We start from the raw sequence: 24,601 nt of genomic DNA, 5'->3' as shown, positions 1-24,601 counted from the left end.
AAAAAAGAAAAAACATTCTGTAACTGTATGTAAGTATATTTTTCTGTGTTTTTATAGGTCAGTTCTTTTTGACTAAAGTATTGAAGCTTTATTTTAATTTATTTTAAAGTTGATTTACCTAGCCTATGTATTATTATTTGTTAATAATTTAAAAAAAGAGAACATTAATAATTCATTTACAATCACTTAAGCCTTAAGGGTATGCAAATATATTTTCCAGCGTTTTTATAAGTCCCTTCATTTTGCAGTATTATTGACTCATAACGTTTTGTAACCAGCCTGACCTAAGCCTTGATAATAATGACCGACCAAACAGAAGAAGTCCGTAGCTTAAGTCATCGAAAGGTTTCTTGAGCGCAAAAATGATAACTAAAGTGGTGAAGCTTTATTTTCATTTAATTTAAAATGTATTTAATTTGCACATGTATTATTATTTGTTAATAATTTATATAAAAAACAACAAATGTTTATTTAATTAATATATATATATATTATTACTTGTTAATAATTATAGAAAAAAAAGTTAATAATTTAGTAAAAATTGCATAACGGTATGTAAATATATTTTTCAGCGTTTTTACAAATCCTTTCTTTTTACAGTATAATTGATTCATAATGTTTTGTAATCAGCCTGACCTAAACCCTGATAATAATGACCGACCAAAAAGTCTGTAGCTTAAGTTATAGAGAACTGTATTAAGCGCCAAAATGATAACTAAAGAGGTGAAGCTTTATTTTTATTTCATTGAAAGTTGACTTAATTAACATATGTATTATTATTTGTTAATAATTTTGACAAAAAAGTTTAATTAGCATATGTATTATTATTTGTTAATAATTTAAAAAAAAAGCCTTAATAATAATGACCAACCAAACAGAAAAAGTATGTAGCTTAAGTCATGGAGAACTGTCTTAAGTGCCAAAATGATAACTATAGAGGTGAAGCTTTCTTATTTCATTGAAAGTTTATTTAATTAGCATATGTATTATTATTTGTTAAGCATTTTGAAAAAAAAAAGGATAATTAGCATATGTATTATTATTTGTTAATCATTTTGAAAAAAAAGCCTTAATAATAACAACCAACCAAACAGAAAAAGTATGTAGCTTAAGTCATGGAGAACTGTCTTAAGCGCCAAAATAACAACTAAATAGGTGAAGCTTTCTTTTTATTTCATTGAAAGTTTATTTAATTAGCATATGTATTATTATTTGTTAATAATTTTGGAAAAAAAGGTTAATTTGCATATGTATTATTATTATTTGTTAATTATTTTGAAAAAAAGCCCTTGATAATAATGACCAACCAAACAGAAAAAGTATGTAGCTTGGGGCGGTATAGCTCGGTTGGTAGAGTGGCCGTGCCAGTAACTTGAGGGTTCCAGGTTCGATCCCCACTTCTGCCAAACTAGTCACTGCCGTTGTGTCCTTGGGCAAGACACTTTACCCACCTGACCCCAGTGCCACCCACACTGGTTCAACTTAGATATTGGGTTTCACTATGTAAAGTGCTTTCAGTCACTAGAGAAAAGCGCTATATAAATGTAATTCACTGAAGTCATAGAGAACTGTCTTAAGCGCAAAAATGATAACTGAAAAGGTGAAGCTTTATTTTTATTTCATTGAAAGTTTATTTAATAAGCATGTGTTTTATTATTTGTTAATAATTTTGAATTTTTTTTAAATTAGCATACATATTATTATTTGTTAATAATTTTGAAAAAAATGCCTTGATAATAATGACCAACCAAAAAGAAAAAGTATGTAGCTTAAGTCATAGGGGAACTGTATTAAGCGCAAAAATGATAACTAAAGTGGTGAAGCTGTATTTTCATTTAAATGAAAGTTTATTTAATTAGCATATATATTATTATTTGTTATTTTTTTATGTGATCCCTCCTCCCGCAACCCCCAAAGGGACAAGCGGTAGAAAATGAATGGATGGATAAATGGAATTTAGAAAAAAAAGCTTATTTAATTAGCAAATATATTATTATTTGTTAATTATAAAAATAAAATGTTTACTTAATTAGCATATGTATTATTATTTAATAATTTTGGAAAAAAAGTTAATAATTTAGTTTCAATTGTGTAACAGTATGTAAATATACTTTTCAGCATTTTATAAGTCCCTTCTTTTTGCAGTATAATTGATACATAATGTTTTTTTTAATCAGTCTGACCTAAGCCTTGATAACAATCTCTGTGATTAAAACTTTCATCAGTGTTAATATTTGAGTGGGTCCCTGGACTGTCTGTAGTGGGAAACTTGGGCCCCGAGGTTAAAAAGGTTACAAACTCCTGAGTCATGCGACTATTTCTTCCCAATTCTGATAAAACTGCTGCTCGTGACCCAGAATCACCTTTTTGCAGGTTTTTTTTGCGGAACCCCGCCCCTAAAAACGAGACACAATAGCAAAGAGGCGAAGTGGGGTTACAAAAACATGGCGCACTAGCTAATGTTGACAGGACACGTCGGAGGGAATAATTTCTCTTTATTTCCATTTCCTGGGACATTCCTGATGTGTCCAGATAAGTCGGTGCTGTCTTTATGAATTGGCAGCCATGTTGCTTTGGGTTAGTCTATGTTTATTTAATCTTCTTCTTTTACAAACCTAAAGAGCAGAGAAATTCAATCGGATTTCGGGGACCATTTCAACCTTTTCGGGGGGAGGAAGGTGCGTTCACAGTAACGTAATCCTCCGTTTCCCCGCGGCGCGATGTTTGCGCCCAGCGGAAAGATGGGCTGCCGTGATTGGGCCCACCCAGACTGCAGCCGTGCCCCCTCAACTCCCACTGGGGGCGACCGGGTCCCGTGTCCACGTTTCAAGCCCCGCCTGTCACTCACAGCAGGGGGAAGAGAGAGACAGAGAGAGGGCGAGAGAGAAAGAGAGAGAGTGAGTGAGTTCCGTCCAGGGGTCAACACTTATGTTCTCCAGCTAAGAAAGCAAGGCGGTAGATGCCCTAAAACACAGCCTCTTTGTGCTGCCCCTGAATGCACCACGGCCGCAAGTCAGGCATTGAACAGGAAGTACACTTAGGTGTTGCGACACACCTTCCAATCAGTATATCGATCAATCAGTGTCGCCGAGACACTTGTGTCTTAAGGAGGAGACATTTTTAGTGGAATAAAGGACTGAAACCACGTTAGTAGCCAGGGTGAGCTGGCCTCATTGCCCCGGCAAGGTGTCCTCGCTATAATGCTCTATAAAGAACACACAGGTGTACCAATATATATATTTTTTATTATCAATGATACATATGATCTATGCTAATATTGTGTTCTGAATTTACATAATATCAACTTTTACATGAAAACCAATATAATCATGATTATACAGGCATTTTTGTTGATATTATTCATGTTGTAATTTTTCCTGATGACTTCCTAATTAGGTCAATTATCTTTAGTATTTTTTTTTAACTTAGGATAAAACATTCACTTTTTTATATAGTATACTACTGACATTTTTACTTTAGTAAAGGAAAAAAATATATCTATATTTAACATCATTTTGTAATATCGTTTCCTCAAAATGATTTACTTTGTCATCACTACAAATATACTTATAGAACAGTAAATTGTAAAAATATATATTTTTACAAATAAGTATGAAAAAATGCTATTAAAAATGTTTTAATTCACTAAAGTACAAAAGTCTTGCAATTTACTGTTCTATAAGTATATTTGTAGTGATGACAAAGTAAATCATTTTGAGGAAACAATATTACAAAATGATGTTAAATATAGATATATATTTTTTCCTTTACTAAAGTAAAAATGTCAGTAGTATACTATATAAAAAAGTGAATGTTTAATCCTAAGTGTAAAGAAAATACCAAAGATAATTGACCTAATTAGGAAGTCATCAGGAAAAATTACATCATGAATAATATCAACTATGTATATATATATATATATATATATATATATATATATATATATATATATATATACACACAAACCCTGTTTCCATATGAGTTGGGAAATTGTGTTAGATTTAAAAATAAACGGAATACAATGATTTGCAAATCCCTTTCAACCCATATTTAATTGAATGCACTACAAAGACAAGATATTTGATGATCAAACTCACAAACTTTATTTTTTATTTTTTTGCAAATAATAATTAACTTAGAATTTCATGGCTGCAACACGTGCCAAAGTAGTTGGGAAAGGGCATGTTCACCACTGTGTTACATCACCATTTCTTTTAACAACACTCAAACGTTTGGGAACTGAGTGCCAAAGTAGTTGGGAAAGGGCATGTTCACCACTGTGTTACATCACCTTTTCTTTCAACAACACTCAATAAAAGTTTGGGAACTGAGGAAACTAATTGTTGAAGCTTTGAAAGTGGAATTCTTTCCCATTCTTGTTTTATGTAGAGCTTCAGTCGTTCGACAGTCCGGGGTCTCCGCTGTCGTATTTTACGCTTCATAATGCGCCACACATTTTAGATGGGAGACAGGTCTGGACTGCAGGCGGGCCAGGAAAGTACCCACACTCTTTTTTTTACGAAGCCACACAGTTGTAACACGTGCTGAATGTGGCTTGGCATTGTCTTGCTGAAATAAGCAGGGGCGTCCATGAAAAAGACGGCGCTGAGATGGCAGCTTCGGTTGTTCCAAAACCTGTATGTACCTTTCAGCATTAATGGTGCCTTCACAGATGTGTAAGTTACCCATGCCTTGGACACTAATGCACCCCCATACCATCACAGATGCTAGCTTTTGAACTTTGCGTTAACAACAATCTGGATGGTTCGCTTCCCCAATGGTCCGGATGACACAATGTCGAATATTTCCAAAAACAATTTGAAAAACTTTTCCATATCTCGGGCCCAGAAAAGCCGGGGACATTTCTGGATGTTGTTGATAAATGGCTTTCGCTTTGCATAGTAGAGCTTTAACTTGCACTTACAGATATAGCGACGAACTGTATTTTGTGACAGTGGTTTTCTGAAGTGTTCCTGTGATATCCTTTAGAGATTGATGTCGGTCTTTGATACAGTGCCATCTGAGGGATCGAAGGTCACGGTCATTCAATGTTGGTTTCCGTCCATGCCGCTTACGTGGAGTGATTTCTCCAGATTTCTGTGAACCTTTTGATGATATTATGGACCGTAGATGTTGAAATCCCTAAATTTCTAGCAATTGCATTTTGAGAAACGTTGTTCTTAAACTGTTTGACTATTTGCTCATGCAGTTGTGGACAAAGGGGTGTACCTCGCCCCATCCTTTCTTGTGGAAGACTGAACATTTTTGGGGAAGCTGTTTTCATACCCAACCATGGCACCCACCTGTTCCCAATTAGCCTGCACACCTGTGGGATGTTTCAAATAAGTGTTTGTTGAGCATTCCCCAACTTTATCAGTATTTATTGCCCCCTTTCCTAACTTCTTTGTCACCTGTTGCTGGCATCAAATTCTAAAGTTAATGATTATTTGCAAAAAAAAACAATGTTTATCAGTTTGAACATCAAATATGTTGTCTTTGTAGCATATTCAACTGAATATGGGTTGAAAATTATTTGCAAATCATTGTATTCCATTTGTATTTAAATCTAACACAATATCCCAACTCATATGGAAACGGGGTTTGTATATATATATATACATATATATATATATATATATATATATATATATATATGTGTATGTGTATATATATATATATATATATATATATATATATATACATTTCAACAAAATGTTTCATTTATTTTCCATTACTCATGATTTACTTCTTTCTTTTATTTTTATTTTTTATTTTTAGTACTCCTCCCACAGTAGATGACATTTTTTTGTACTTTGCCAAATTAGAAATAGTGAATATTCATGATATTTTTTATCTATTTGAAGTTGAAATTAGCAGATACACTTCCTTCCTGTTTGAAATCATTTCAAAGTAAGACAGTTGACGTTTGAAAAGTTGTATGGAGTGCCGACCGGTTGATAACGTTGTGTTGCCTTGACGACAAGCTCCTCAGGTGTCCATCTTTGAACGTTGTTGTGGAATTCGTGAGGATGAGTCGGCATAAACGCACGCTGAGGTGCGTGGCGGCCGCAGTCACCTCCTGAAGTCGTTTGGCACGCGGCGCAATGAAGTTTGGTGTCGACTTTCTTTTAAGTGGCTGCGGTGGGCCGGCACCCACGGGGGACAAGAAAGGTCACTGTTTTTATGGTTCGGCGTGTGGGGGGTGGGGGGGGGGGGTGCATCCTGTCATTCGCCGGTGACCTTTGAACCTCTCGGCCACCTCACCCCCATCAGACCAAAGTCCTTTTTTTTTATTTTTATATTTTTCACAATTATTTGATGAAATTATCCTGTGTATTTTATCCTTTGTTTTTTGACAAGCTACACTCCAGTCCACTTGGGGGCGGTTATGCGTTTAGAAATCCTCCAATAAACAACAGCAAATACTTTTTTCAATCACGACTACAAACATTCGAAAGATGTTAGAATTTGGACTCATTTCAACATTTATTGCACCCTTTTGTCAATTTTATGACGACTTAGGATTAAATTAATTAGCATCTTGAGGAAATATTGGCTACGTTTTAGACCTGGATTTTTACGATATGTTATTTTTTTCTACTTTGGTTAACTTGAGTTGTTCAAAAATCAAACAAATCACAACTTTTTGTGTAATAGTAACAAGTAATTGGACGGCTAATGTAACATTTAAGCCAACATGTTTGTATTAATTTCCGATTTCTGGGGTCCGTTTCCATTGAAAATCAATTTTTGGGGAAGATAATTTCTTTCAGAATAATTTTTTGGGGTGAAATTTAGATTTTCAATTAATTTTTGAGGTGATGATTCGATTCAGAATCAATTTTTGGGGTGCAGATTTGATTCAGAATTGATTCTTGGGTTAACATTTGGCTTTAGAATCACATATTAAGGTGATGAGTTGATTCAAAATCCATTCTATAAGTAGTGGTTTGATTCAGATTCGATTCTTGGGGTGCAGATTTGATTCAGAATTGATTCTTGGGTTGACTATTGTCTTCAGAATCACATATTAAAGTGTCTATTCGATTCAAAATAAATTCCTGAGGTGATGGTTTGATTCAGAATTGATTCTTGGGGTGCAGATTTGATTCAGAATTAATTCTTGGGGGACGATTGGCTTCAGAATCACATCTTAATCAATTCATGAGGTGATGTTTGAGTCAGAATCGATTCTTGTGGTGCAGATTTGATATTCAGAATTGATTCTTGGGTTGACGATTGTCTTCAGAAACACATATTAAGGCTATGATTCGATTCAAAATCAATTCCTGAGGTGATGGTTTGATTCAGAATTGATTCTTGGGGTGCAAATTTAATTCAGAATTCATTGTTGGGGTGACGATTGGCCTCAGAATCACATCTTATGGCGACCATTCGATTCAAAATCAATTCTTGAGGTGAAGGTTTGATTCAAAATTGATTTTTGTGGTGCAGATTTGATTAAAAATTGAGTCTTGGTTGACTATTGCCTTTAGAATCAGATCTTTAGGTGACGATTCGATTCAAAATCAATTCATGAGGTGATGGTTTGATTCAGAATCGATTATTGGGGTGCAGATTTGATTCAGAATTGATTCTTGGTTTGCCGATTGGCTTCAGAATCACACACTGAGGTGACGATTCCATTCCAAATTAATTCATGAAGTCATGTTTTGATTTGGAATCGATTCTTGAGGTGCAGATTTGTATCAGAATTGATTCTTGGGTTGACGATTGGCTTCAGAATCACATATTAGGGTGTTGATTAGATTCAAAATCAATTCTTGAAGATGTGGTTAGAGTCAGAGAGACTCTATTCAAAATAGTTTCTTGGGTTGATGATTCAAAATTTTTTTTTCAAATAATGAATCTATTTAAAATCGGAATGAATATCAATCATGGTTGAGAGGTTTTTCGAGCAACTCAAGTATTTCAGCAGAAAAGCCCCCATCACTGTACTTGAACTATGTTTTTACTGTTGTCGTTTTTATAGTTTTCTACTTTTATGCAAAAATGTTCAATTAAATATTGTATTTATTGTTTTTGCATTCTCTACTTTCATTGAAAGTATATCCTATTCTTCCTGAACCAGATTATGTTTGTGACAGTACTTCATTTAAATAAAATGTTATGTTTACGGAGGGAGTGTAGACGGCACAGACCACAAGAGGGCGTAGTAAGCTCAATGATTTATTATACATACATACATGCAATATATATATATAATAAACAATACTAATAATATCAACTAGAGATAGGAGTGTGACAATTCCAAAAGGGGTGTATGGTGTGAGACTAGGTGTAGGAATTAATGAGTGTGTTACCGGGAGTGTTGAGCAAGAGAGTCCTGAAGGGGAAAGGCAGGCTCGAGTGTCCGTGAGAGAGGCAGGTTTTCGGGGGTTATAGCGAGGCGTCAAAAGGGTTTGTGTCCAAGTAGTGGTCAGAATCCAGGGAGGCAGTTCAAAGTCAAGAGGGAAGTCGAGGCACACAGCTTGATCACGGGAGACACGGGAAGTACTGCGGAAAAAAAAAGGGACATAAGAAACGGGAACTGGGAAGACACAGAGAAAGATCAAGTACGTGGGAGGGAAGCCAGAGACGGGATGCTTACTACAAGGAGTTAACTACATTCTGGTCTTTATACTGCTCGCCTTCATCAGTACCAGGTGCGCTGATTGCTGATCGCCTGCATCCTTGCCGGCGCGTGGCTGTGATGCAGATGACATGCGGGATTGAGCACGTGCCGTGACAAAATAGACTTCAAAAACACACATTGTTGTACTTATAATATTAACAACAATATTTGTTTTGAAACAGCCCGTGTACGACTATTGGGTTGTGCCCCACTGGTTGACGACTTCTGAGTTTAATAGAATAAACTTCAATGGTAAAGGATCCTGTAAAGGTGCACAGTCATTATACCAGTGGTTCTCAACCTTTTTTCAGTGATGTACCCCTTGTGAACATTTTTTTTAATTCAAGTACCCCCTAATCAGAGCAAAACATTTTTGGTTGAAAAAAAAAGAGATAAAAAAGTAAAATACAGCACCATGTCATCAGTTTCTGATTTATTAACTTGTATAACAGTGCAAATTATTGCTCATTCGTAGTGGTCTTTCTTGAACTTTTTGGAAAAAAAGATATACAAATAACTAAAAACTTGTTGAAAAATAAACAAGTGATTTAATTATAAATAAAGATTTCTACACATAGAAGTAATCATCAACTTAAAGTGCCCTCTTTGGGGATTGTAATAGAGATCCATCTGGATTCATGAACTTAATTCTAAGCATTTCTTCACAAAAAAATAAATCTTTAACATCAATATTTATGGAACATGTCCACAAAAAAATCTACCTGTCAACACTGAATATTGCATTGTTGCATTTCTTTTCACAGTTTATGGACTTACATTCATATTTTGTTGAAGTATTATTCAATAAATATATTTATAAAGGATTTTTGAATTGTTGCTATTTTTAGAATATTTGAAAAAAATCTCACGTACCCCTTGGCATACCTTCAAGTACCCCCAGGGGTACGCGTACCCCCATTTGAGAACCACTGCATTATACCATTCCTGAGTGGTTGTCATAATATTGATAATATTATATATTTCATATTTCCATCCGTACAAAGGGGAGTTGCACTATTTTATCCTTTGGGATGCATCATGTGTACATCGCAAATAAAATAATAACATCCTTTCCGAGCTACAAACATTATAAGTCAACGCCTCCAACGACGATGCGTACACACACACACACACACACACACACGCACACACACAGTAAACACACGTGCCCGGGCATATACACACACTTAACGTTGATGCGCTGGCGAGGTGCTGCGGAGCTGCAGAGCATCAAGGGACATTCACAAAACACTCATTAACTCCCTCACAAAGCCGCCTTTGTGACCTGCCAGACCCCTGGCTACTCTCCCACACACACACACACACACACACACACACACACACACACACACACACACACACACACACACACACACTCACACACACACACTCACACAGTGCAAGGCCAATAAATAGGTACATAAACACTAAATGGGATTAAAGTCCAAAGCGTGAGAGCGAGCAGGATGGCAAATTATGAGGGCCTCGTCGTAAAAGAAACAAGACATATTTTGCGGCAAATATTAGCAGCGAATGTCCGGGATTTTTTATTATTCCAACACGGCCGCGCTCAGGAACATTTTGTCCATTAACGTAACAAAGTAATTGATTGCTATAGTGGTGATAAATAATATAATACAATACAAAACCCAAAACCAGTGAAGTTGGCATGTAGTGTAAATGGTAAATAAAAACAGAATACAACAATTTGCAAATCCTTTTCAACTATACATATATTTACTTGAATAGACTGCAAAAACAAGATACTTAAAGTTTGAAATGGAAAACTTTATTTTTTGCAAATATTAGCTCATTTGGAATTTGATTTCAATATGTTTTAAAAAAGCTGGCACAAGTGGCAAAGAAGTCTGAGAATGTTAAGGAATGCTCATCAAACACTTACTGTATTTGGAACATCCCACAGGTGAACAGGCTAATTGGGAGCAGGTGGGTGCCATGATTTTGTATAAATGCAGGTTCCATGAAATGCTCAGTCATTCACAAGCAAGGATGGGGTGCGGGGTCACCATTTTTTGAACAAATGCCTGAGGAAATTGTCGAAAAGTTTAAGAACAACATTTCTCATCGAGCTATTTCAAGGAATTTAGGGATTTCACCATCTACAGTCCGTAATATCATCAAAAGGTTCAGAGAATCAGGAGAAATCACAGCACGTAAGTGGCTAAGCCCGTGACCTTGGATCCCTCAGGCGGTACTGCGTCAAAAAGCGACATCAGTGTGTAAAGGATATCACTACATGGGCTCAGGAACACTTCAGAAAACCACTGTCAGTAACCACAGTTGGTCGCTACATCTGCAAGTGCATGTTACAACTCTACTATGCAAAGCCAAAGCCATTTATCAACAACACCCAGAAACGCTGCCGTTTTCGCTGGGCCCAAGCTCATCAAAGATGGACTGATGCGAAGTAGAAAAGTGTTCTGTGGTCTGACGAGTCCACATTTTAAATTGTTTGTGGAATTTGTGGATGTCGTGTCCTCCTGACCAAAGAGGAAACCATCCGGACTGTGATAGGCGCAAAGTTCAAAAGCCAGCATCTGTGATGGTATGGTGGTGTGTTAGTGCCCAAGGCATGGGTAACTTACACATCTGTGAAGGCACCATTAATGCTGAAAGGTAAATGCAGGTTTTGGAGCAACATAAGTTTGCTGTACTGTTTGTTGTAAAAGAGTGCGGGTACTAGACTGGCTTGCCTGTAGTCCAGACCTGTCTCCCATTGAAAATGTGTGGCGGAATATGAAGGCTAAAATACCACAACAGAGACCCCGGACTGTTGAACAACTTAAGCTGTAATTCAAGCAAAAATGGGAAAGAATTCCACCTCAAAAGCTTCAAAAATTGGTCTCCTCAGTTTCCAAATGTTTGCTAAGTGTTGTTAAAAGGAAAGGCCATGTAACACAGTGGTAAAAATGCCCCCTGTGCCATTTAATTCTTTTTAAGTTATTGATTATTTGAAAAAAAAAAAAAAAAAACATTTCTCAGTTGGAACATTAAATATCTTGTCTTTGCAGTCTATTCAATTGAATATAAATTGAAAAGGATTTGCAAATCATTGTATTCTGTTTTTATTTACAAATTACACGTCACAACTTCACTGGTGTGTGACTTTTTAATAACCAAATAGGTCCCTAATAGGATGCAACCATTATGGATTTTGACCGTAGCATCTTTAGTAGTAATCACATTTTTTTCTCATGATTATTGTGCATTGATTAATTTTACATCAAAATGACATCTCATAATCCTCAAAGATTTGATATGTTGTTCATTATTGTCGAATCTGAAAGTAATCAAATAACATTGTAACAACTATAAAAAAATATATATTTATTTAAACGGGGATAGCAGGTCCATTCTATGTGTCATACTTGATCATTTTGCGATATTGTCATATTTTTGCTGAAAGGATTTAGTAGAGAACATCGACGATAAAGTTTGCAACTTTTGGTCGTTAATAAAAAGCCTTGCCTGTACCGGAAGTAGCAGACGATGTGCGCGTGACGTCACTGGTTGTGGAGCTCCTCGCATCTGACGATTGTTTACAATCATGGCCACCAGCAGCGAGAGCGATTCGGACCGAGAAAGCGTCGATTTCCCCATTAATTTGAGCGAGGATGAAAGATTCGTGGATGAGGATAGTGAGAATGAAGCACTAAAAAAAAGGCGAGGACAGTGGGAGTGATTCAAACGTTAATAGACACATTTACTAGGATCATTCTGGAAAATCCCTTATCTGCTTATTGTGTTACTAGTGTTTTAGTGAGATTATATGGTACCTGAAAGTCGGAGGGGTGTGGCCACGGGTGTGGTGACCGCCGGTGTCTCCGGTGGGAGGAGGCAAGAGAGTCCGCAGCTGCAGGAGGACGCAAGCTCTGCTCATGTCTATGGTAAGAGCCGACTTATTACCACAATTTTCTCACCGAAACCTGCCGGTTGACATGTGGTCGGGAACCATGTTCGCTTGACCGCTCTGTTCCATAGTAAAGCTTCACCTTCGGGAATGTAAACAAGGAAGCACCGGCTGTGTTTGTGTTGCTAATGGCACCTGAAATACACAGCTTCCCACTTACATCTTTCTTGTTTGACTTCTCCATTATTAATTGAACAAATTGCAAAAGATTCAGCAACACAGATGTCCAGAATACTGTGTAATTATGCGATTAAAGCAGACGACTTATAGCTTGGATCGGGCTGGAAAAAAATGTCCGCTACAACCCGAAACGTCACGCGTGATCATACGCGTCGTCATACCGACGTTTTCAACAGGATACTTCGCGCGAAATTTAAAATTGCAATTTAGTAAACTAAAAAGGCCGTATTGGCATGTGTTGCAATGTTAATATTTCATCATTGATATATAAACTATCAGACTGCGTAGTCGGTAGTAGTGGGTTTCAGTAGGCCTTTAAATGAATAAATTAATCATTTTAGTATTGATGTAAAATCAAGATAAGCGTTATTGAGAATAAACTCAATTGTTGTTATCCTCAGCTGTCATCCATGTTTATTTGCTCATTTTTAACCATATATTTTATGCTGTGTCAATGCACATAATTAGGTCCTATGGCAGTGATGTTCAACTACATCATGAAGAGGGCCACAGTTTCTAGATTCCAAGGCCTCAGGGGCCGGACGTCAAAAGTTGATTTGTTCTTTAGAAAGTGCTTCCGCAGGTTATACTCCTTTGAGACTTAGTTAACGTAATTGCAAAGTAAACACATCGGTAGAAAAAAATACAAGCAGTGGTAAAGTTCCACAAAGGAAAGAAGAAATTGAATGAATGTCTATAACTGAATAAATGTACATATGCATCAAAATGGGTTTTCTATTGCATAATTTTTTAAAATTTATTAACGTTTATGACAACCTTTTTCCAAAACACAATATAGAGCAGGGGTGTCCAAACTTTTTCCACTGAGGGCCACACACTGAAAAATCAAAGCACGCGAGGCCATTTTGATATTTTTAAATTTTCAAAACCAATACAATATAAACTTTTTTTTTATATTGTTGGGGATCCCTCAAATTAGATCCTAGGGACCCAAAATGATTTTAGTTCTAAAAAATTTAAAAAATAAGTCATATATTATTTTTTTCATAAAACCCTTAAATCTCTAATTCGACGTCATTATTATTATTTTTTTTTTACATTTTACAAGCTATTTGTCAAAACCCTAATTTTTAGTTCAAAAATACAAAATTACAATAGTTTTACCAAAAATATTTTCAAAGTGGAATATTTGATGTGAAGTAATTGAATCCTAAATGGGTCAATAAATTATAGCAAAATTGATTTGAATGTATTGTTATTTTATTTTTTATTTTTAGCAAAGACAGTTGTTATTAAATTCCATTAAAATTCTTGGGGATCCAAAAGTGTCCCACTCATAAAAAAGGTCATGCTTTTTAATTTTATTTTTCATTCAACACTTAAATCTCTTTATCAGCTTCAGATAATATATTATGTAATTAGTTTAGTATATTTATAATAGCAATCAGTCGAATAATTAGTATAATTAGTATTTCTATATAAGAAGTATGTGATTTTTTAAAATAATTTTCATATCTTTGTTGTATTTTTGTCCTTTTTGTCTTTTATTCAATCAATAATTTATAGAAACATTGATTTTGATTCATTATTATTTTTTGAGGAATTATAAAAAAAATGGTGTTATTAGAATCAACAATGCAACTTTTTCTCGTTTCATTTCACCAATTTGCTCTTTTATTACACTTTATTGTTTAAAAAAATATATATATTTGAGTATTTTTAGAATGATGTGCTGCGGGCCGGTAAAATATTAGCTGCGGGCCACACTTTGGACACCCCTGATATAGAGTGTGCGATGTTACAGGATAATGCATACATTCATCATTTGTTTTCAAAGTGGTTGTAAAAAATCGGGACCCCATAAATGACTTGAGGGGACCCCATTTTTTAAAAATTCCTAGCGCCAACACTGAATCTCTATCATTGGCCAAATTTATATCGTTGTCGTCAATGTCGCGCAAACTTAGTAACTAGCTCGACTTCTTCTTGTACGCAGGGCGGGGGCGTTTACAGGCGTGACATCCAAGCACGTAAAAACACAAAGAGGAGAGAGTGCGCCAGAACCACACGATCATGAAAGTGACGACGTGTGACCCTTCCCTGTGGAGGTGTCACCTCCTTCTTCAAACACATTTAGCAGGACAAGACTGTTTCATAAATCGACCGTCAGAAGTGGACAACCTGCTCGAGTTTCAGCGGCAGATGAATCGTTGGTGAAGAGGTCAACCTCCCAGCAGGAGGACCGGCCAGTGTGGGGCCATTGTTCCATCTCAGGGGGGTTAGTCCAAGACCACCAAGGTGACCAGTCGATGAAACCAATATCCTATTGTATTGTACTGACCAGCACTTTGTATTCAATGTAGCCATCTTCTTTTGCTAATGCGAGGTCAGGTCGCGGGGGAAGCAGCCTAAGCAGAGAAGCCCAGACGTCACTCTCCCCAGCCACTTGGTGCAGCTCTACCCGGAGATCCCCAGGCATTCCCAGGCTAGCCGGGTCTTCCCCGTGGCCTCCTATAGGTAGGACGTGCCCATAACACTTCCCCAGGGAGGGAAATAAAAGAAAGACGCCTATCTGCCTATCTGTTGAAGCAAGACCGTTTTTTTTCCCCCTACGACATTTTAGCAAAAAAAAGTAAAAAAAAAAGAAAACAGAAGCATTTTCTGCCATTTCCAGTTTTATGGAACTCCTGATGAGGTTTTGGGACATCTCCTACAACTACAGGACCAGTATTGAGCTGTTGAAGCAAGACCGTTTATTTTTTATTTTTGGGTTAAGACCTTTTAGCGAAAAAAAGGTTTTGAAAAATATACATTTTCTGCCATTTTTGGGTTTTGTTGGGACTCCTGATGAAGTCTTGAGACATCTTCTACTACTACAGGACCAGTATTGTGCTATTGAAGCAAGACATTTATTTTTTATTTTTGTGTAAGATCTGTGGATCCCTCAGGCGGTACTGCATCAAAAAGCGACAACAGTGTGTAAAGGATATCACCACATGGGCTCAGAATATTAATATGTAATTCGTATGTATGTGGGCCCATATGGGCCCTTACATATTAGCGACAATTTTTTTTCTTTTTCTAAATATGCATTTTCTGCCATATTCGGGTTTTGTTGGGACTCCTGATGAGGTTTTGAGACATTTCCCTTGCAACTACAGGACCAGTATTTAGCTGTTGAAACAAGACAGTTTTTTTTTATTTTTGGGTAACGCCCCCCTTAACAATATTTTAGCGGAAAAAAGTTTTCAAAAATATACATTTTCTGTCATTTCCGGATTTATCGGGACTAATGATGTTTTAAGACGTCTCCTACAGTATTGTGCTGTTGAAGCAAGACAGTTTTTGTTTATTTTTGTGTTACGACATTTTAGCAAACAAAAAAGTTTTCAAAAAATACACATTGCTGTCACTTACGGGTTTTGTTGGGATTCCTGATGAAGTTTTGAGACGTCTTCTACTTCTACAGGAGCACTATTGTGCTGTTGAAGTGAGACAGTTTTTGAAATTTTTGTTTAAGGGACCCCCCTTATGACATTTTAGCGGAAAAAAGTTTTTAAAAAATATACATTTTCTGTCATTTACGGGTTTTGTCGGGATTCCTGATGTGGTTTTGAGACATGTCCTACAACTACAGGACCAGTATTGTGCTGTTGAAGCAAGATACTTATTTAATTTTGGGTTACGATATTGCTGAATCTTTTGCAATCTGTTCAATGAATATTGGAGACGTCAAAGAAGAAAGCTGTAGGTGGGAAGCGGTGTATTGCGGCCGCCTTTGGCAACACAAACACAGCCGGTGTTTCATTGTTTACATTCCCGAAAGATGACGGTGAAGCTTTATTATGGAACAGAGCGGTCAAGCGAACACGGTTGGATTGGACCACACACACAAAGTACAGTGTATTATGCAGCGATCATTTCGAAAGATCGTGTTTTGAAGAGGTTCCCTTGCGAAGGGCAGAGATGGGCCACCACCGGTCGACTGGTACTGAAGAAAGGTGCGGGGCCGATCTTCAGGTTTTACAGGTACGACCATATAATCTCACTAAAAGACTAGTAACACAATAAGCAGATAATGGATTTTCCAGAATTATCCCAGTAAATTTGTCTAATAACATCTGAATCGCTCCCACTGTATAGTTTTTTTTTTCTAGTCCTTCACTCTCACTTTCCTCTTCCACAAATCTTTCATCCTCGCTCAAATTAATGGGGAAAATGTCGCTTTCTCGGTCCGAAACGCTCTCGCTGCTGGTGGCCATGATTGTAAACAATGTTCAGATGTGAGGAGCTCCACAACCCGTGATGTCACACGCACATCGTCTGCTACTTCCGGTACAGGCAGGGCTTTTTTATTAGCGACCAAAAGTTGCAAACTTCATCGTCGATGTTCTCTACTAAATCCTTTTAGCAAAAATATGGCAGTATCGCGAAATGATCAAGTATGACACATAGAATGGACCTGCTATCCCCGTTTGAATAAGAAAATCTAATTTCAGTAGGCCTTTAATATAACATATTATGAAGTGTGAAACTAATCCAATAATGTGTATGTGTGCACACGAGGAAGCCATGGACACAACATGTGTAGTGATTATATGTTGAGTGTTACCGGAAGTGTTGAGCGAGATGCGGAAGTCCAAGAAGGCAAGGCCAGGCAGGAGGTCAGGGGCAAGAGCGAGGCGTCAAAGTCCGTGTCTAGGCGGGAGGTCGGGATCCAAAAGAGGCAGCCAGGGAACAAGAGGGTTACGGGTAGACGAAACACATAGCTTGTAATCAAGGAACAGAGGAATACTGCTAACACGAGACAAAGGAACACAGAGGAGGAGAAAACGCAGAAAAAGAGAGAGTGAGCATAGAGCTAGAGATGTCAGCTTACTGTACGGGAACAGGTCGCAACGTTCTGGCCCGGAACGCAGGTTTGCTATGGCTTAAAGGCCCACTGAAATGAGATTTTCTTATTTAAACAGGGATAGCAGGTCCATTCTATGTGTCATACTTGATCATTTCGCGATATTGGCATATTTTTGCTGAAAGGATTTAGTAGAGAACATCGACGATAAAGTTTGCAACTTTTGGTCGCTAATAGAAAAGCCCTGCCTTTACTGGGAAGTATGTGCGTGACGTGACGAGTTGCAGGGCTCCACTCATATTCACATTGTTTATAATGGGAGCCACCAGCAGTAAGAGCAATTTGGACTGAGAAAATGACCATTTTCCCATCAATTTGAGCGAGGATGAAAGATTCGTGAATTAGGATATTGATAGTTGAAGGTTTAGAAAAAAAAACAACAAAAAAACGATGGCTCCGGGCGGCGGCAGTGTGAGCGTTTCAGATGTAATTAGACACATTTACTAGGATCATTCCGGAAGATCCCTTATCTGCTTATTGTTTTAATAGTGTTTTAGTAAGATTTTAAAGTTTGTAAAGACATACCTCAAGGTCGGATGGCTGCGGTGAACACGCAGTGTCTTAGAGAGAAGCCGAGGAGCCAAGCTCACAGCTGCCTTTTTTGACAGCTGCAGGACGAGGAAGAATCCACTGATGTCTCCGGTAAGATATATATCACAATTTCCCCATCCAAAAACATGCTGGTTGACGTAGAGAAAACATGTCTGCTTGACCGCTCTGCTTCACAACAAACAAAGAAACACCGGCTGTGTCTCGGGGCTAAAGACAGCTGCAATCCACCGCTTTCCACCAACAGCATTGTTCTTTATAGTCTCCATTATTAATTGAACAAATTGCAAAAGATTCAGCAACGCAAATGTCCAAAATACTGTGTAAGTATGCGATCAAAGCAGACGACTTTTAGCCGCTAGTGGTGCAGAGCCAATATTTCCTGACAGTCTGTGATGTCACGCGTACGTGTCATCATTCCGCGACGTTTTCAACAAGAAACTCGCGAGAAATTTTAAATTGCAATTTAGTAAACTAAGAAGGCCGTATTGGCATGTGTTGCAATGTTAATATTTCATCATTGATGTATAAACAATCAGACTGCGTGGTCGGTAGTAGTGGGTTTCAGTAGGCCTTTAAGAAGCCCTGCGTCACACCAGCGTCAGGTGTGCAGATTGATGATTGATTGCAGCTGTGCACCCGCGCGCTTGTAGGTGCGCCCGGGCCGTCACATATAAATGCAAAAAGATCAAAAATAGACCATTCATCGGTAGTGCGCCTTATTATCCGGTGCGCCCTATGGTCCGGAAAATACGGTACATTCAACAGCTTAGTGTACCAACGCACGCTCGGAATTATCCGATAAAAGGCACGCTTGTTAGCGGTAATATTAGAAGGAAACATCTCCCATGATGGATGACAGAGCATGAAGAATACCGTATTTCTTTGATTTGCCGCAGGGCATATAGTATGCGCCTGCCTTGAATTACTGCCGGGTCAAAGTGGCTTCCCAAAATAATTAGCGCATGCTTAGTATTACCGCCTGGTCAAACTCGGGACGTCACGAGTGACACTTGTCATCTTGTCACCTGTCATCATTTTCAAAATGGAGGAGGCTGATTTTAATACCGGTAATTTGAAATCACATAAACGGAAGAAGATTAACAGCTATTCAGTAGGATTTAAGGTCCAAGCTTACATCACACTCAAATTTTTACTGCATACCTTTGGTAAGTGCCGGAGTGAGAAGAGGTTTTAAAATAATTAGCGCATGCTTACTTTTACCACATGCCTTTGGTAAGCGCTGGAGTGAGGAGAGGTTTTAAATTAATTAGCGCCCCGGCGGCAATTCAAGGAAATACGGTATTTGTAATTCCAAGACGGGGACGGGGGGGACATGGTCATGAATTGAGTCTCCTCAGGATGGACCCAAAGTGGCACTTTGTGAGCATCACAGAATCAAGCCCTTCTGGTTGCAAGTTTTTATTAAACACCCCCCCCGACCCCCTCCCAAACCCCTCATTTATTGCCTCGTTTTCTAGAAACGAGCACACTGGGCAGTTTCCCCCCACATAGAGCTCCATTCATGCTGCAGCAGGGAGACCTGTGCTCTTCCTGTAAAAGCCGTGGCATCCTTCCAGAGCCTGGCGATCACGGAACAAAAAAAAACAAAAAAACGGTGAACTTGCTTATTATGTAAAAACACGGCCAGCGAAAAACCATTGCACCCCTTTTTTGGCCGACGTTCCTGGGAGGTCAAGAGGCCGTCCAGCGAAGCCATGAGGTCCTCGCTTCTATTCATTTACCTGTTTTTTTTTTTAACGTACATTAGCCTGCTGAAACCTGAAGGAGTTGAATCCAAAGAACTGTGGGAAGGCGAGTTCTGAAAGTGGGCGCTTGTCCAGCAGCTCCATGTAGTCACTTGACACTTAGTGTTACGGTACATATTGACATTTGAAGTTAGCCTTTTGAAATGTTGGCTAATCACGTATTTTCATAAGACAAACGTGAGCCTCGCTGAGTGTTTCTGCGTCCAGGCCAAATGAAAACAACCCCCCCACCCTGAAAATCATTTACAGTAAAATGTTTTTGCGCCGGCGCACCTCCACCTCCAGAGAGAGGTGAACATGAAGCCAGCCTCAAAAAGGGAGCTTTTGATAGAGCGAAATAAACCCAGCTGTGAGCTGGACTCGACCCATGCGATACATAAATAAATGTGCGCGGCGTGCCAGCTTTTCAACAAACCGCCGACTTAATGGAAGATTTCATTCCACATCAGATGGGGGAGATACCCGAATTAGAGCTAATGGGAGGCGATTGGTGTCAAATTATTTGCAATTTGCTGTTGATTTAAGTGCTAAGTGTTATTTTAGATAGATAGCTGCGCGAGCTAGGCAAAGTAGCTCACTAAAAGGAGCTAATAATGGCTAGCGAGTGAGGTAGATTGCTAAAATGGTCAACAACACCCAGAGAAATATGATGTCCATAGATGAGCTAAGTTAGCTGGCTAAGCTAACTGTTACGTGTACGTGGCGTAGTGGGTAGAGCGGCCGTGCCAGAGACCTGAGGGTTGCAGGTCCGCTTCCCACCTATTGACATCAAAGTCGCTGCCGTTGTGTCCTTGGGCAGGACACTTCACCCTTTGCCCCCGGTGCCGCTCACACTGGTGAATGAATGATGAATGAATGATTGGTGGTGGTTGGAGGGGCCGTAGGCGCAAACTGGCAGCCACGCTTCCGTCAGTCTACCCCAGGGCAGCTGTGGCTACTGATGTAGCTTACCACCACCAGGTGTGAATGAATGATGGGTTCCCACTTCTCTGTGAGCGCTTTGAGTATATAACAATAGAAATGGGCGATATAAATCTAATCCATTATTATTATTATTATTATTATTAAGAAGACACAAAATGTAGGGACCTCGTTTAACTCTATATTTATTTATATAATAATGAAAGAATGTGACTAATCCAAAATGTGTATCAGTGTGACTGTGTGTCGCGAGTATCTGTAGAGTGTTAAATTAAATGGTAAATGGTTGTACTTGTATAGCGCTTTTTTACCCCTTTTTAAGGAGCCCAAAGCGCTTTGACAGTATTTCCACATTCATCCATTCACACACACATTCACACACTGATGGCGGGAAGTGCCATGCAAGGCGCTAACCCGGTCCCATCAGGAGCAAGGGTGAAGTGTCTTGCCCAAGGACACAACGGACGTGACTAGGATGGTAGAAGGTGGGGATTGAACCAGTTACCCTCAGATTGCTGGCACGGCCACTCTCCCAACTTCGCTACGCTGTCCCCCACCGGGAGTTACCGGGAGTGTTAAGCTAAGTGCCGGAGTGCAAGAGGGGGCAAGGCAAGCTCGGAGGTCTATGGGCAGGCGTGTGGTCAAGTGCAGGAGCGAGGCGTCAAAAGTCCGTGTCCAGGCGGGAGGTCAAGATCCAAGAGGCAGCCAAGGAACCAGAGGGAATGCGGGGAGATGAGACACACTGCTCGTAACGCGGGAACGGAGGAATGCTGCTGGAAAACGACAAGGGGGACACGAGACCAATGAACACGAAAGGGGAGAAACGGAGAGAGAGAGAGAGTGTGCTTATAGCTTGGAGATATTTGGCTTACTGTACAGGAACAGGCCGCTACGTTCTGGCCCGGAACGCAGGTTTGCACTGGCTTAAGAAGGCAAGGAAGCTCATCAGTGACAGGTGTGTAGAGTACTAATTGAAACGATTGAATGCAGCCACCTGCCGCTGCTGGAGTGGCACGCGCCAGCGCGTGCTTGTAGGTGCACCCAGCGCAGAGCACAGATGAATGCGAAAACCGAGGTGCGCCCGGGCCGTGACACTAACCAGCTTGCCCAAAAAAAAAAATACAAATGAGATAAAAAGATAGCAATGGTAAGTACCTAAGACATTTAGAGGGCAAGCAAGAACGGTAAAGTGTTTTTTATTTTATTAATCATTTTCAAATGCAGCTGAGATAGGCTCCAGCACCCCTCGCGACCCCAAAAGGGACTAGCGGTAGAAAATGGAAGGATGGTTTTTTTTGTCCGGAGGCCATGGATGGAGTGCTGGCTGTCCAGAGTCTGTACACGGGGTGGACTGCTCGCCTGTGCATCAGTTGGGGACATCTCCGCGCTGCTGACCCGTATCCGCTCGGGATGATCTCCTGCTGGCCCCACTATGGACTGGACTCTCACTATTATGTTAGATCCACTCTGGATTGGACTTTCACAATATTATGTTAGACCCACTCGAAGTCCATTGCAATGGTCTCCCCTAAAGGGGGGGGGGGGGGGGGGTACCCACATTTGCGGTCCTCTCCAAGGTTTTTCATAGTCATTCTCATTGACGTCCCACTGGGTTGTGCGTTTTTCCTTGACCTTATGTGGCCGCTGATCCGCGGATGTCGTTGTGGCTGGTGCAGCCCTTTGAGACACTTGTGATTTAGGGCTATATAAATAAACATTGATTGATTGATGTTAAGGGGTTGTTTTTCAGGAGTTGGGCTTGTCCCCTTAGTTCCAGTGAAAGGAACTTTGAATGCTCCAGGGTTCCAAAACATTTTGGACAATTCCATGCTCCCAACCTTGTGGGAACAGTTTGGAGCAGACCCCTTCCTCTTCCAACATGACTGTGGACCGGTGCACAAAGCAAGGTTCATAAATACATGGATGACAGAGTTTGGTGTTTATGAACTTGACTGGCCTGCACTTGAACCCGATACAACACCTTTGGGATGAATCAGAACGGAGACTGAGAGCCAGGCCTTTTCGACCAACATCAGTGTGTGACCTCACCAATGCGCTTTTGGAAGAATGGTCGAAAATTCCTATAAACACACTTCGCAACCTTGTGGACAGCCTTCCCAGAAGATTTGAAGCTATAATAGCTGTAAAATGTGGACCAACATCATATTGAACCCTATGGGTTAGGAATGGGATGGCACTTCAAGTTCATATTTGAGTCAAGGCAGATGGCCAAATACTTTTGTCAATATAGTGTATAACTAGGCTGAATACGCTAAAGCGCTTCGACAGATGGAGCTAATAAGATCAGCTAAATAGCGAAATTGGTATGGATTGTTGTTCTTTGAATATAATAAAAAATATTTTTCTTTTCGCTAAATAGCTCAGAAAAACTATCAAGATAAACCAAATACGTAAAAATATGTAGCTGAATGTTACGCTAGCTCGCATGCTGAGCTAAATATATATCTTTGGCTAGATGTATGGAGCCCTTTATAAGCGAACTATCAACTGAATTTTGCTTTCTAGTCCTTTCCCGTGTGCTGTGTGTGTTTCTGTGCCGTCCATCATGTTGCCGTGACAGCCAGGACACTTAGCAAAGAAAACCTCCTTCACAACACACATATATTACACATATTCAACAAACACGGCTTCAAGAGGCACTTGGCCGCGATGTTTGCTTTAATTAATGAAACGGTTTTAAATTAACACTTCAATTAAACCTGCAACCAGAGGCCTCCTTGTTTACTAGGGTTGGAAAAACTCCACTTAAACCAAAGACCTGTGTTCCTTTTTTCCACTGGGCAACACTGAAAGGGTGTTAAAAAGCGTTTAGCGTTGACGGTTTTAGCCTTGAGAAGTGATAGAAGACAGATTTCCTCTTCCATTCATCCCCTCTGCATTTTGGAGGTTGTGTAAAAAAATGTAGAAATGTTAATGTGGGAATTCCAGGGCGGAATACATTTATTGGTGATGACAACAGGCCATTAGGGCTCTGCTATTTGTGCCCCATGATGAGAGAAATAGTCTTATATCGTACATCCAGTAAATGCGGAGCCTACCTTATTGCTAAAAGCTCCCGCAGGCCGAATCAGAAGGTTTGGTTCTCATGATGACATAATATTTAGTTAGCTAAATAGGCTAACCAGCTAACTTAAAGGCCTACTGAAATGAGATTTTCTTATTTGAACGGGGATAGCAGGTCCATTCTATGTGTCATACTTGATCATTTCGCGATATTGCCATATTTTTGCTGAAAGGATTTAGTAGAGAACATCCACGATAAAGTTCACAACTTTTGGTCGCTAATACAAAAGCCTTGCCTTTATCGGAAGTAGCAGACGATGTGCGCGTGACGTCACTTGTGTGAGGGCTCCTCACATTCTCACATTGTTTATAATGTGAGACACCAGCAGTAAGAGCAATTCGGACCGAGAAAGCGACAATTTCCCCATTAATTTGAGCGAGGATGAAAGATTCGTGGATGAGGAAATTTAGAGTGAAGGACTAGAAAAAAAAAGAAAAAGGCGACGGCAGTGAATGCGTTTCAGATGTAATTAGACACATTTACTACGATAATTCTGGAAGATCCCTTATCTGCTTATTTTTTTAATAGTATTTTAGTGAGGTTGTAAAGACATACCTTAAAGTCGGATGGCTGCGGCGAACACGCAGTGTCTCTAAGAGAAGCCGAGGAGCCAAGCTCACAGCTGCCTTTTTTGACATTTACTGCAGGAGGACGCATT

At 39.2% G+C, this 24,601-nt stretch overlaps 1 long non-coding RNA gene across 1 annotated transcript in view; it reads left to right on the top strand.

Annotated features, from left to right (window-relative positions):
* Positions 1 to 16,151, top strand: part of LOC133546095 (uncharacterized) — a 59,512-nt gene extending 43,361 nt beyond the window's left edge. Inside the window, exons 2-3 of the long non-coding RNA XR_009804984.1 lie at positions 14,704 to 15,005; positions 15,099 to 16,151. This is a non-coding gene — a long non-coding RNA (uncharacterized LOC133546095). The remainder of the gene's footprint in view (positions 1 to 14,703; positions 15,006 to 15,098) is intronic.
* The last annotated feature ends 8,450 nt before the right edge of the window (positions 16,152 to 24,601 follow it).

The sequence above is a fragment of the Nerophis ophidion genome, linkage group LG29 (genome assembly GCF_033978795.1).
Source record: "Nerophis ophidion isolate RoL-2023_Sa linkage group LG29, RoL_Noph_v1.0, whole genome shotgun sequence".
NCBI classification, from domain to species: domain Eukaryota; kingdom Metazoa; phylum Chordata; class Actinopteri; order Syngnathiformes; family Syngnathidae; genus Nerophis; species Nerophis ophidion.
Note: the sequence above shows the minus strand (reverse complement) of the source record. Positions and strands in the feature narration are given on the sequence as shown.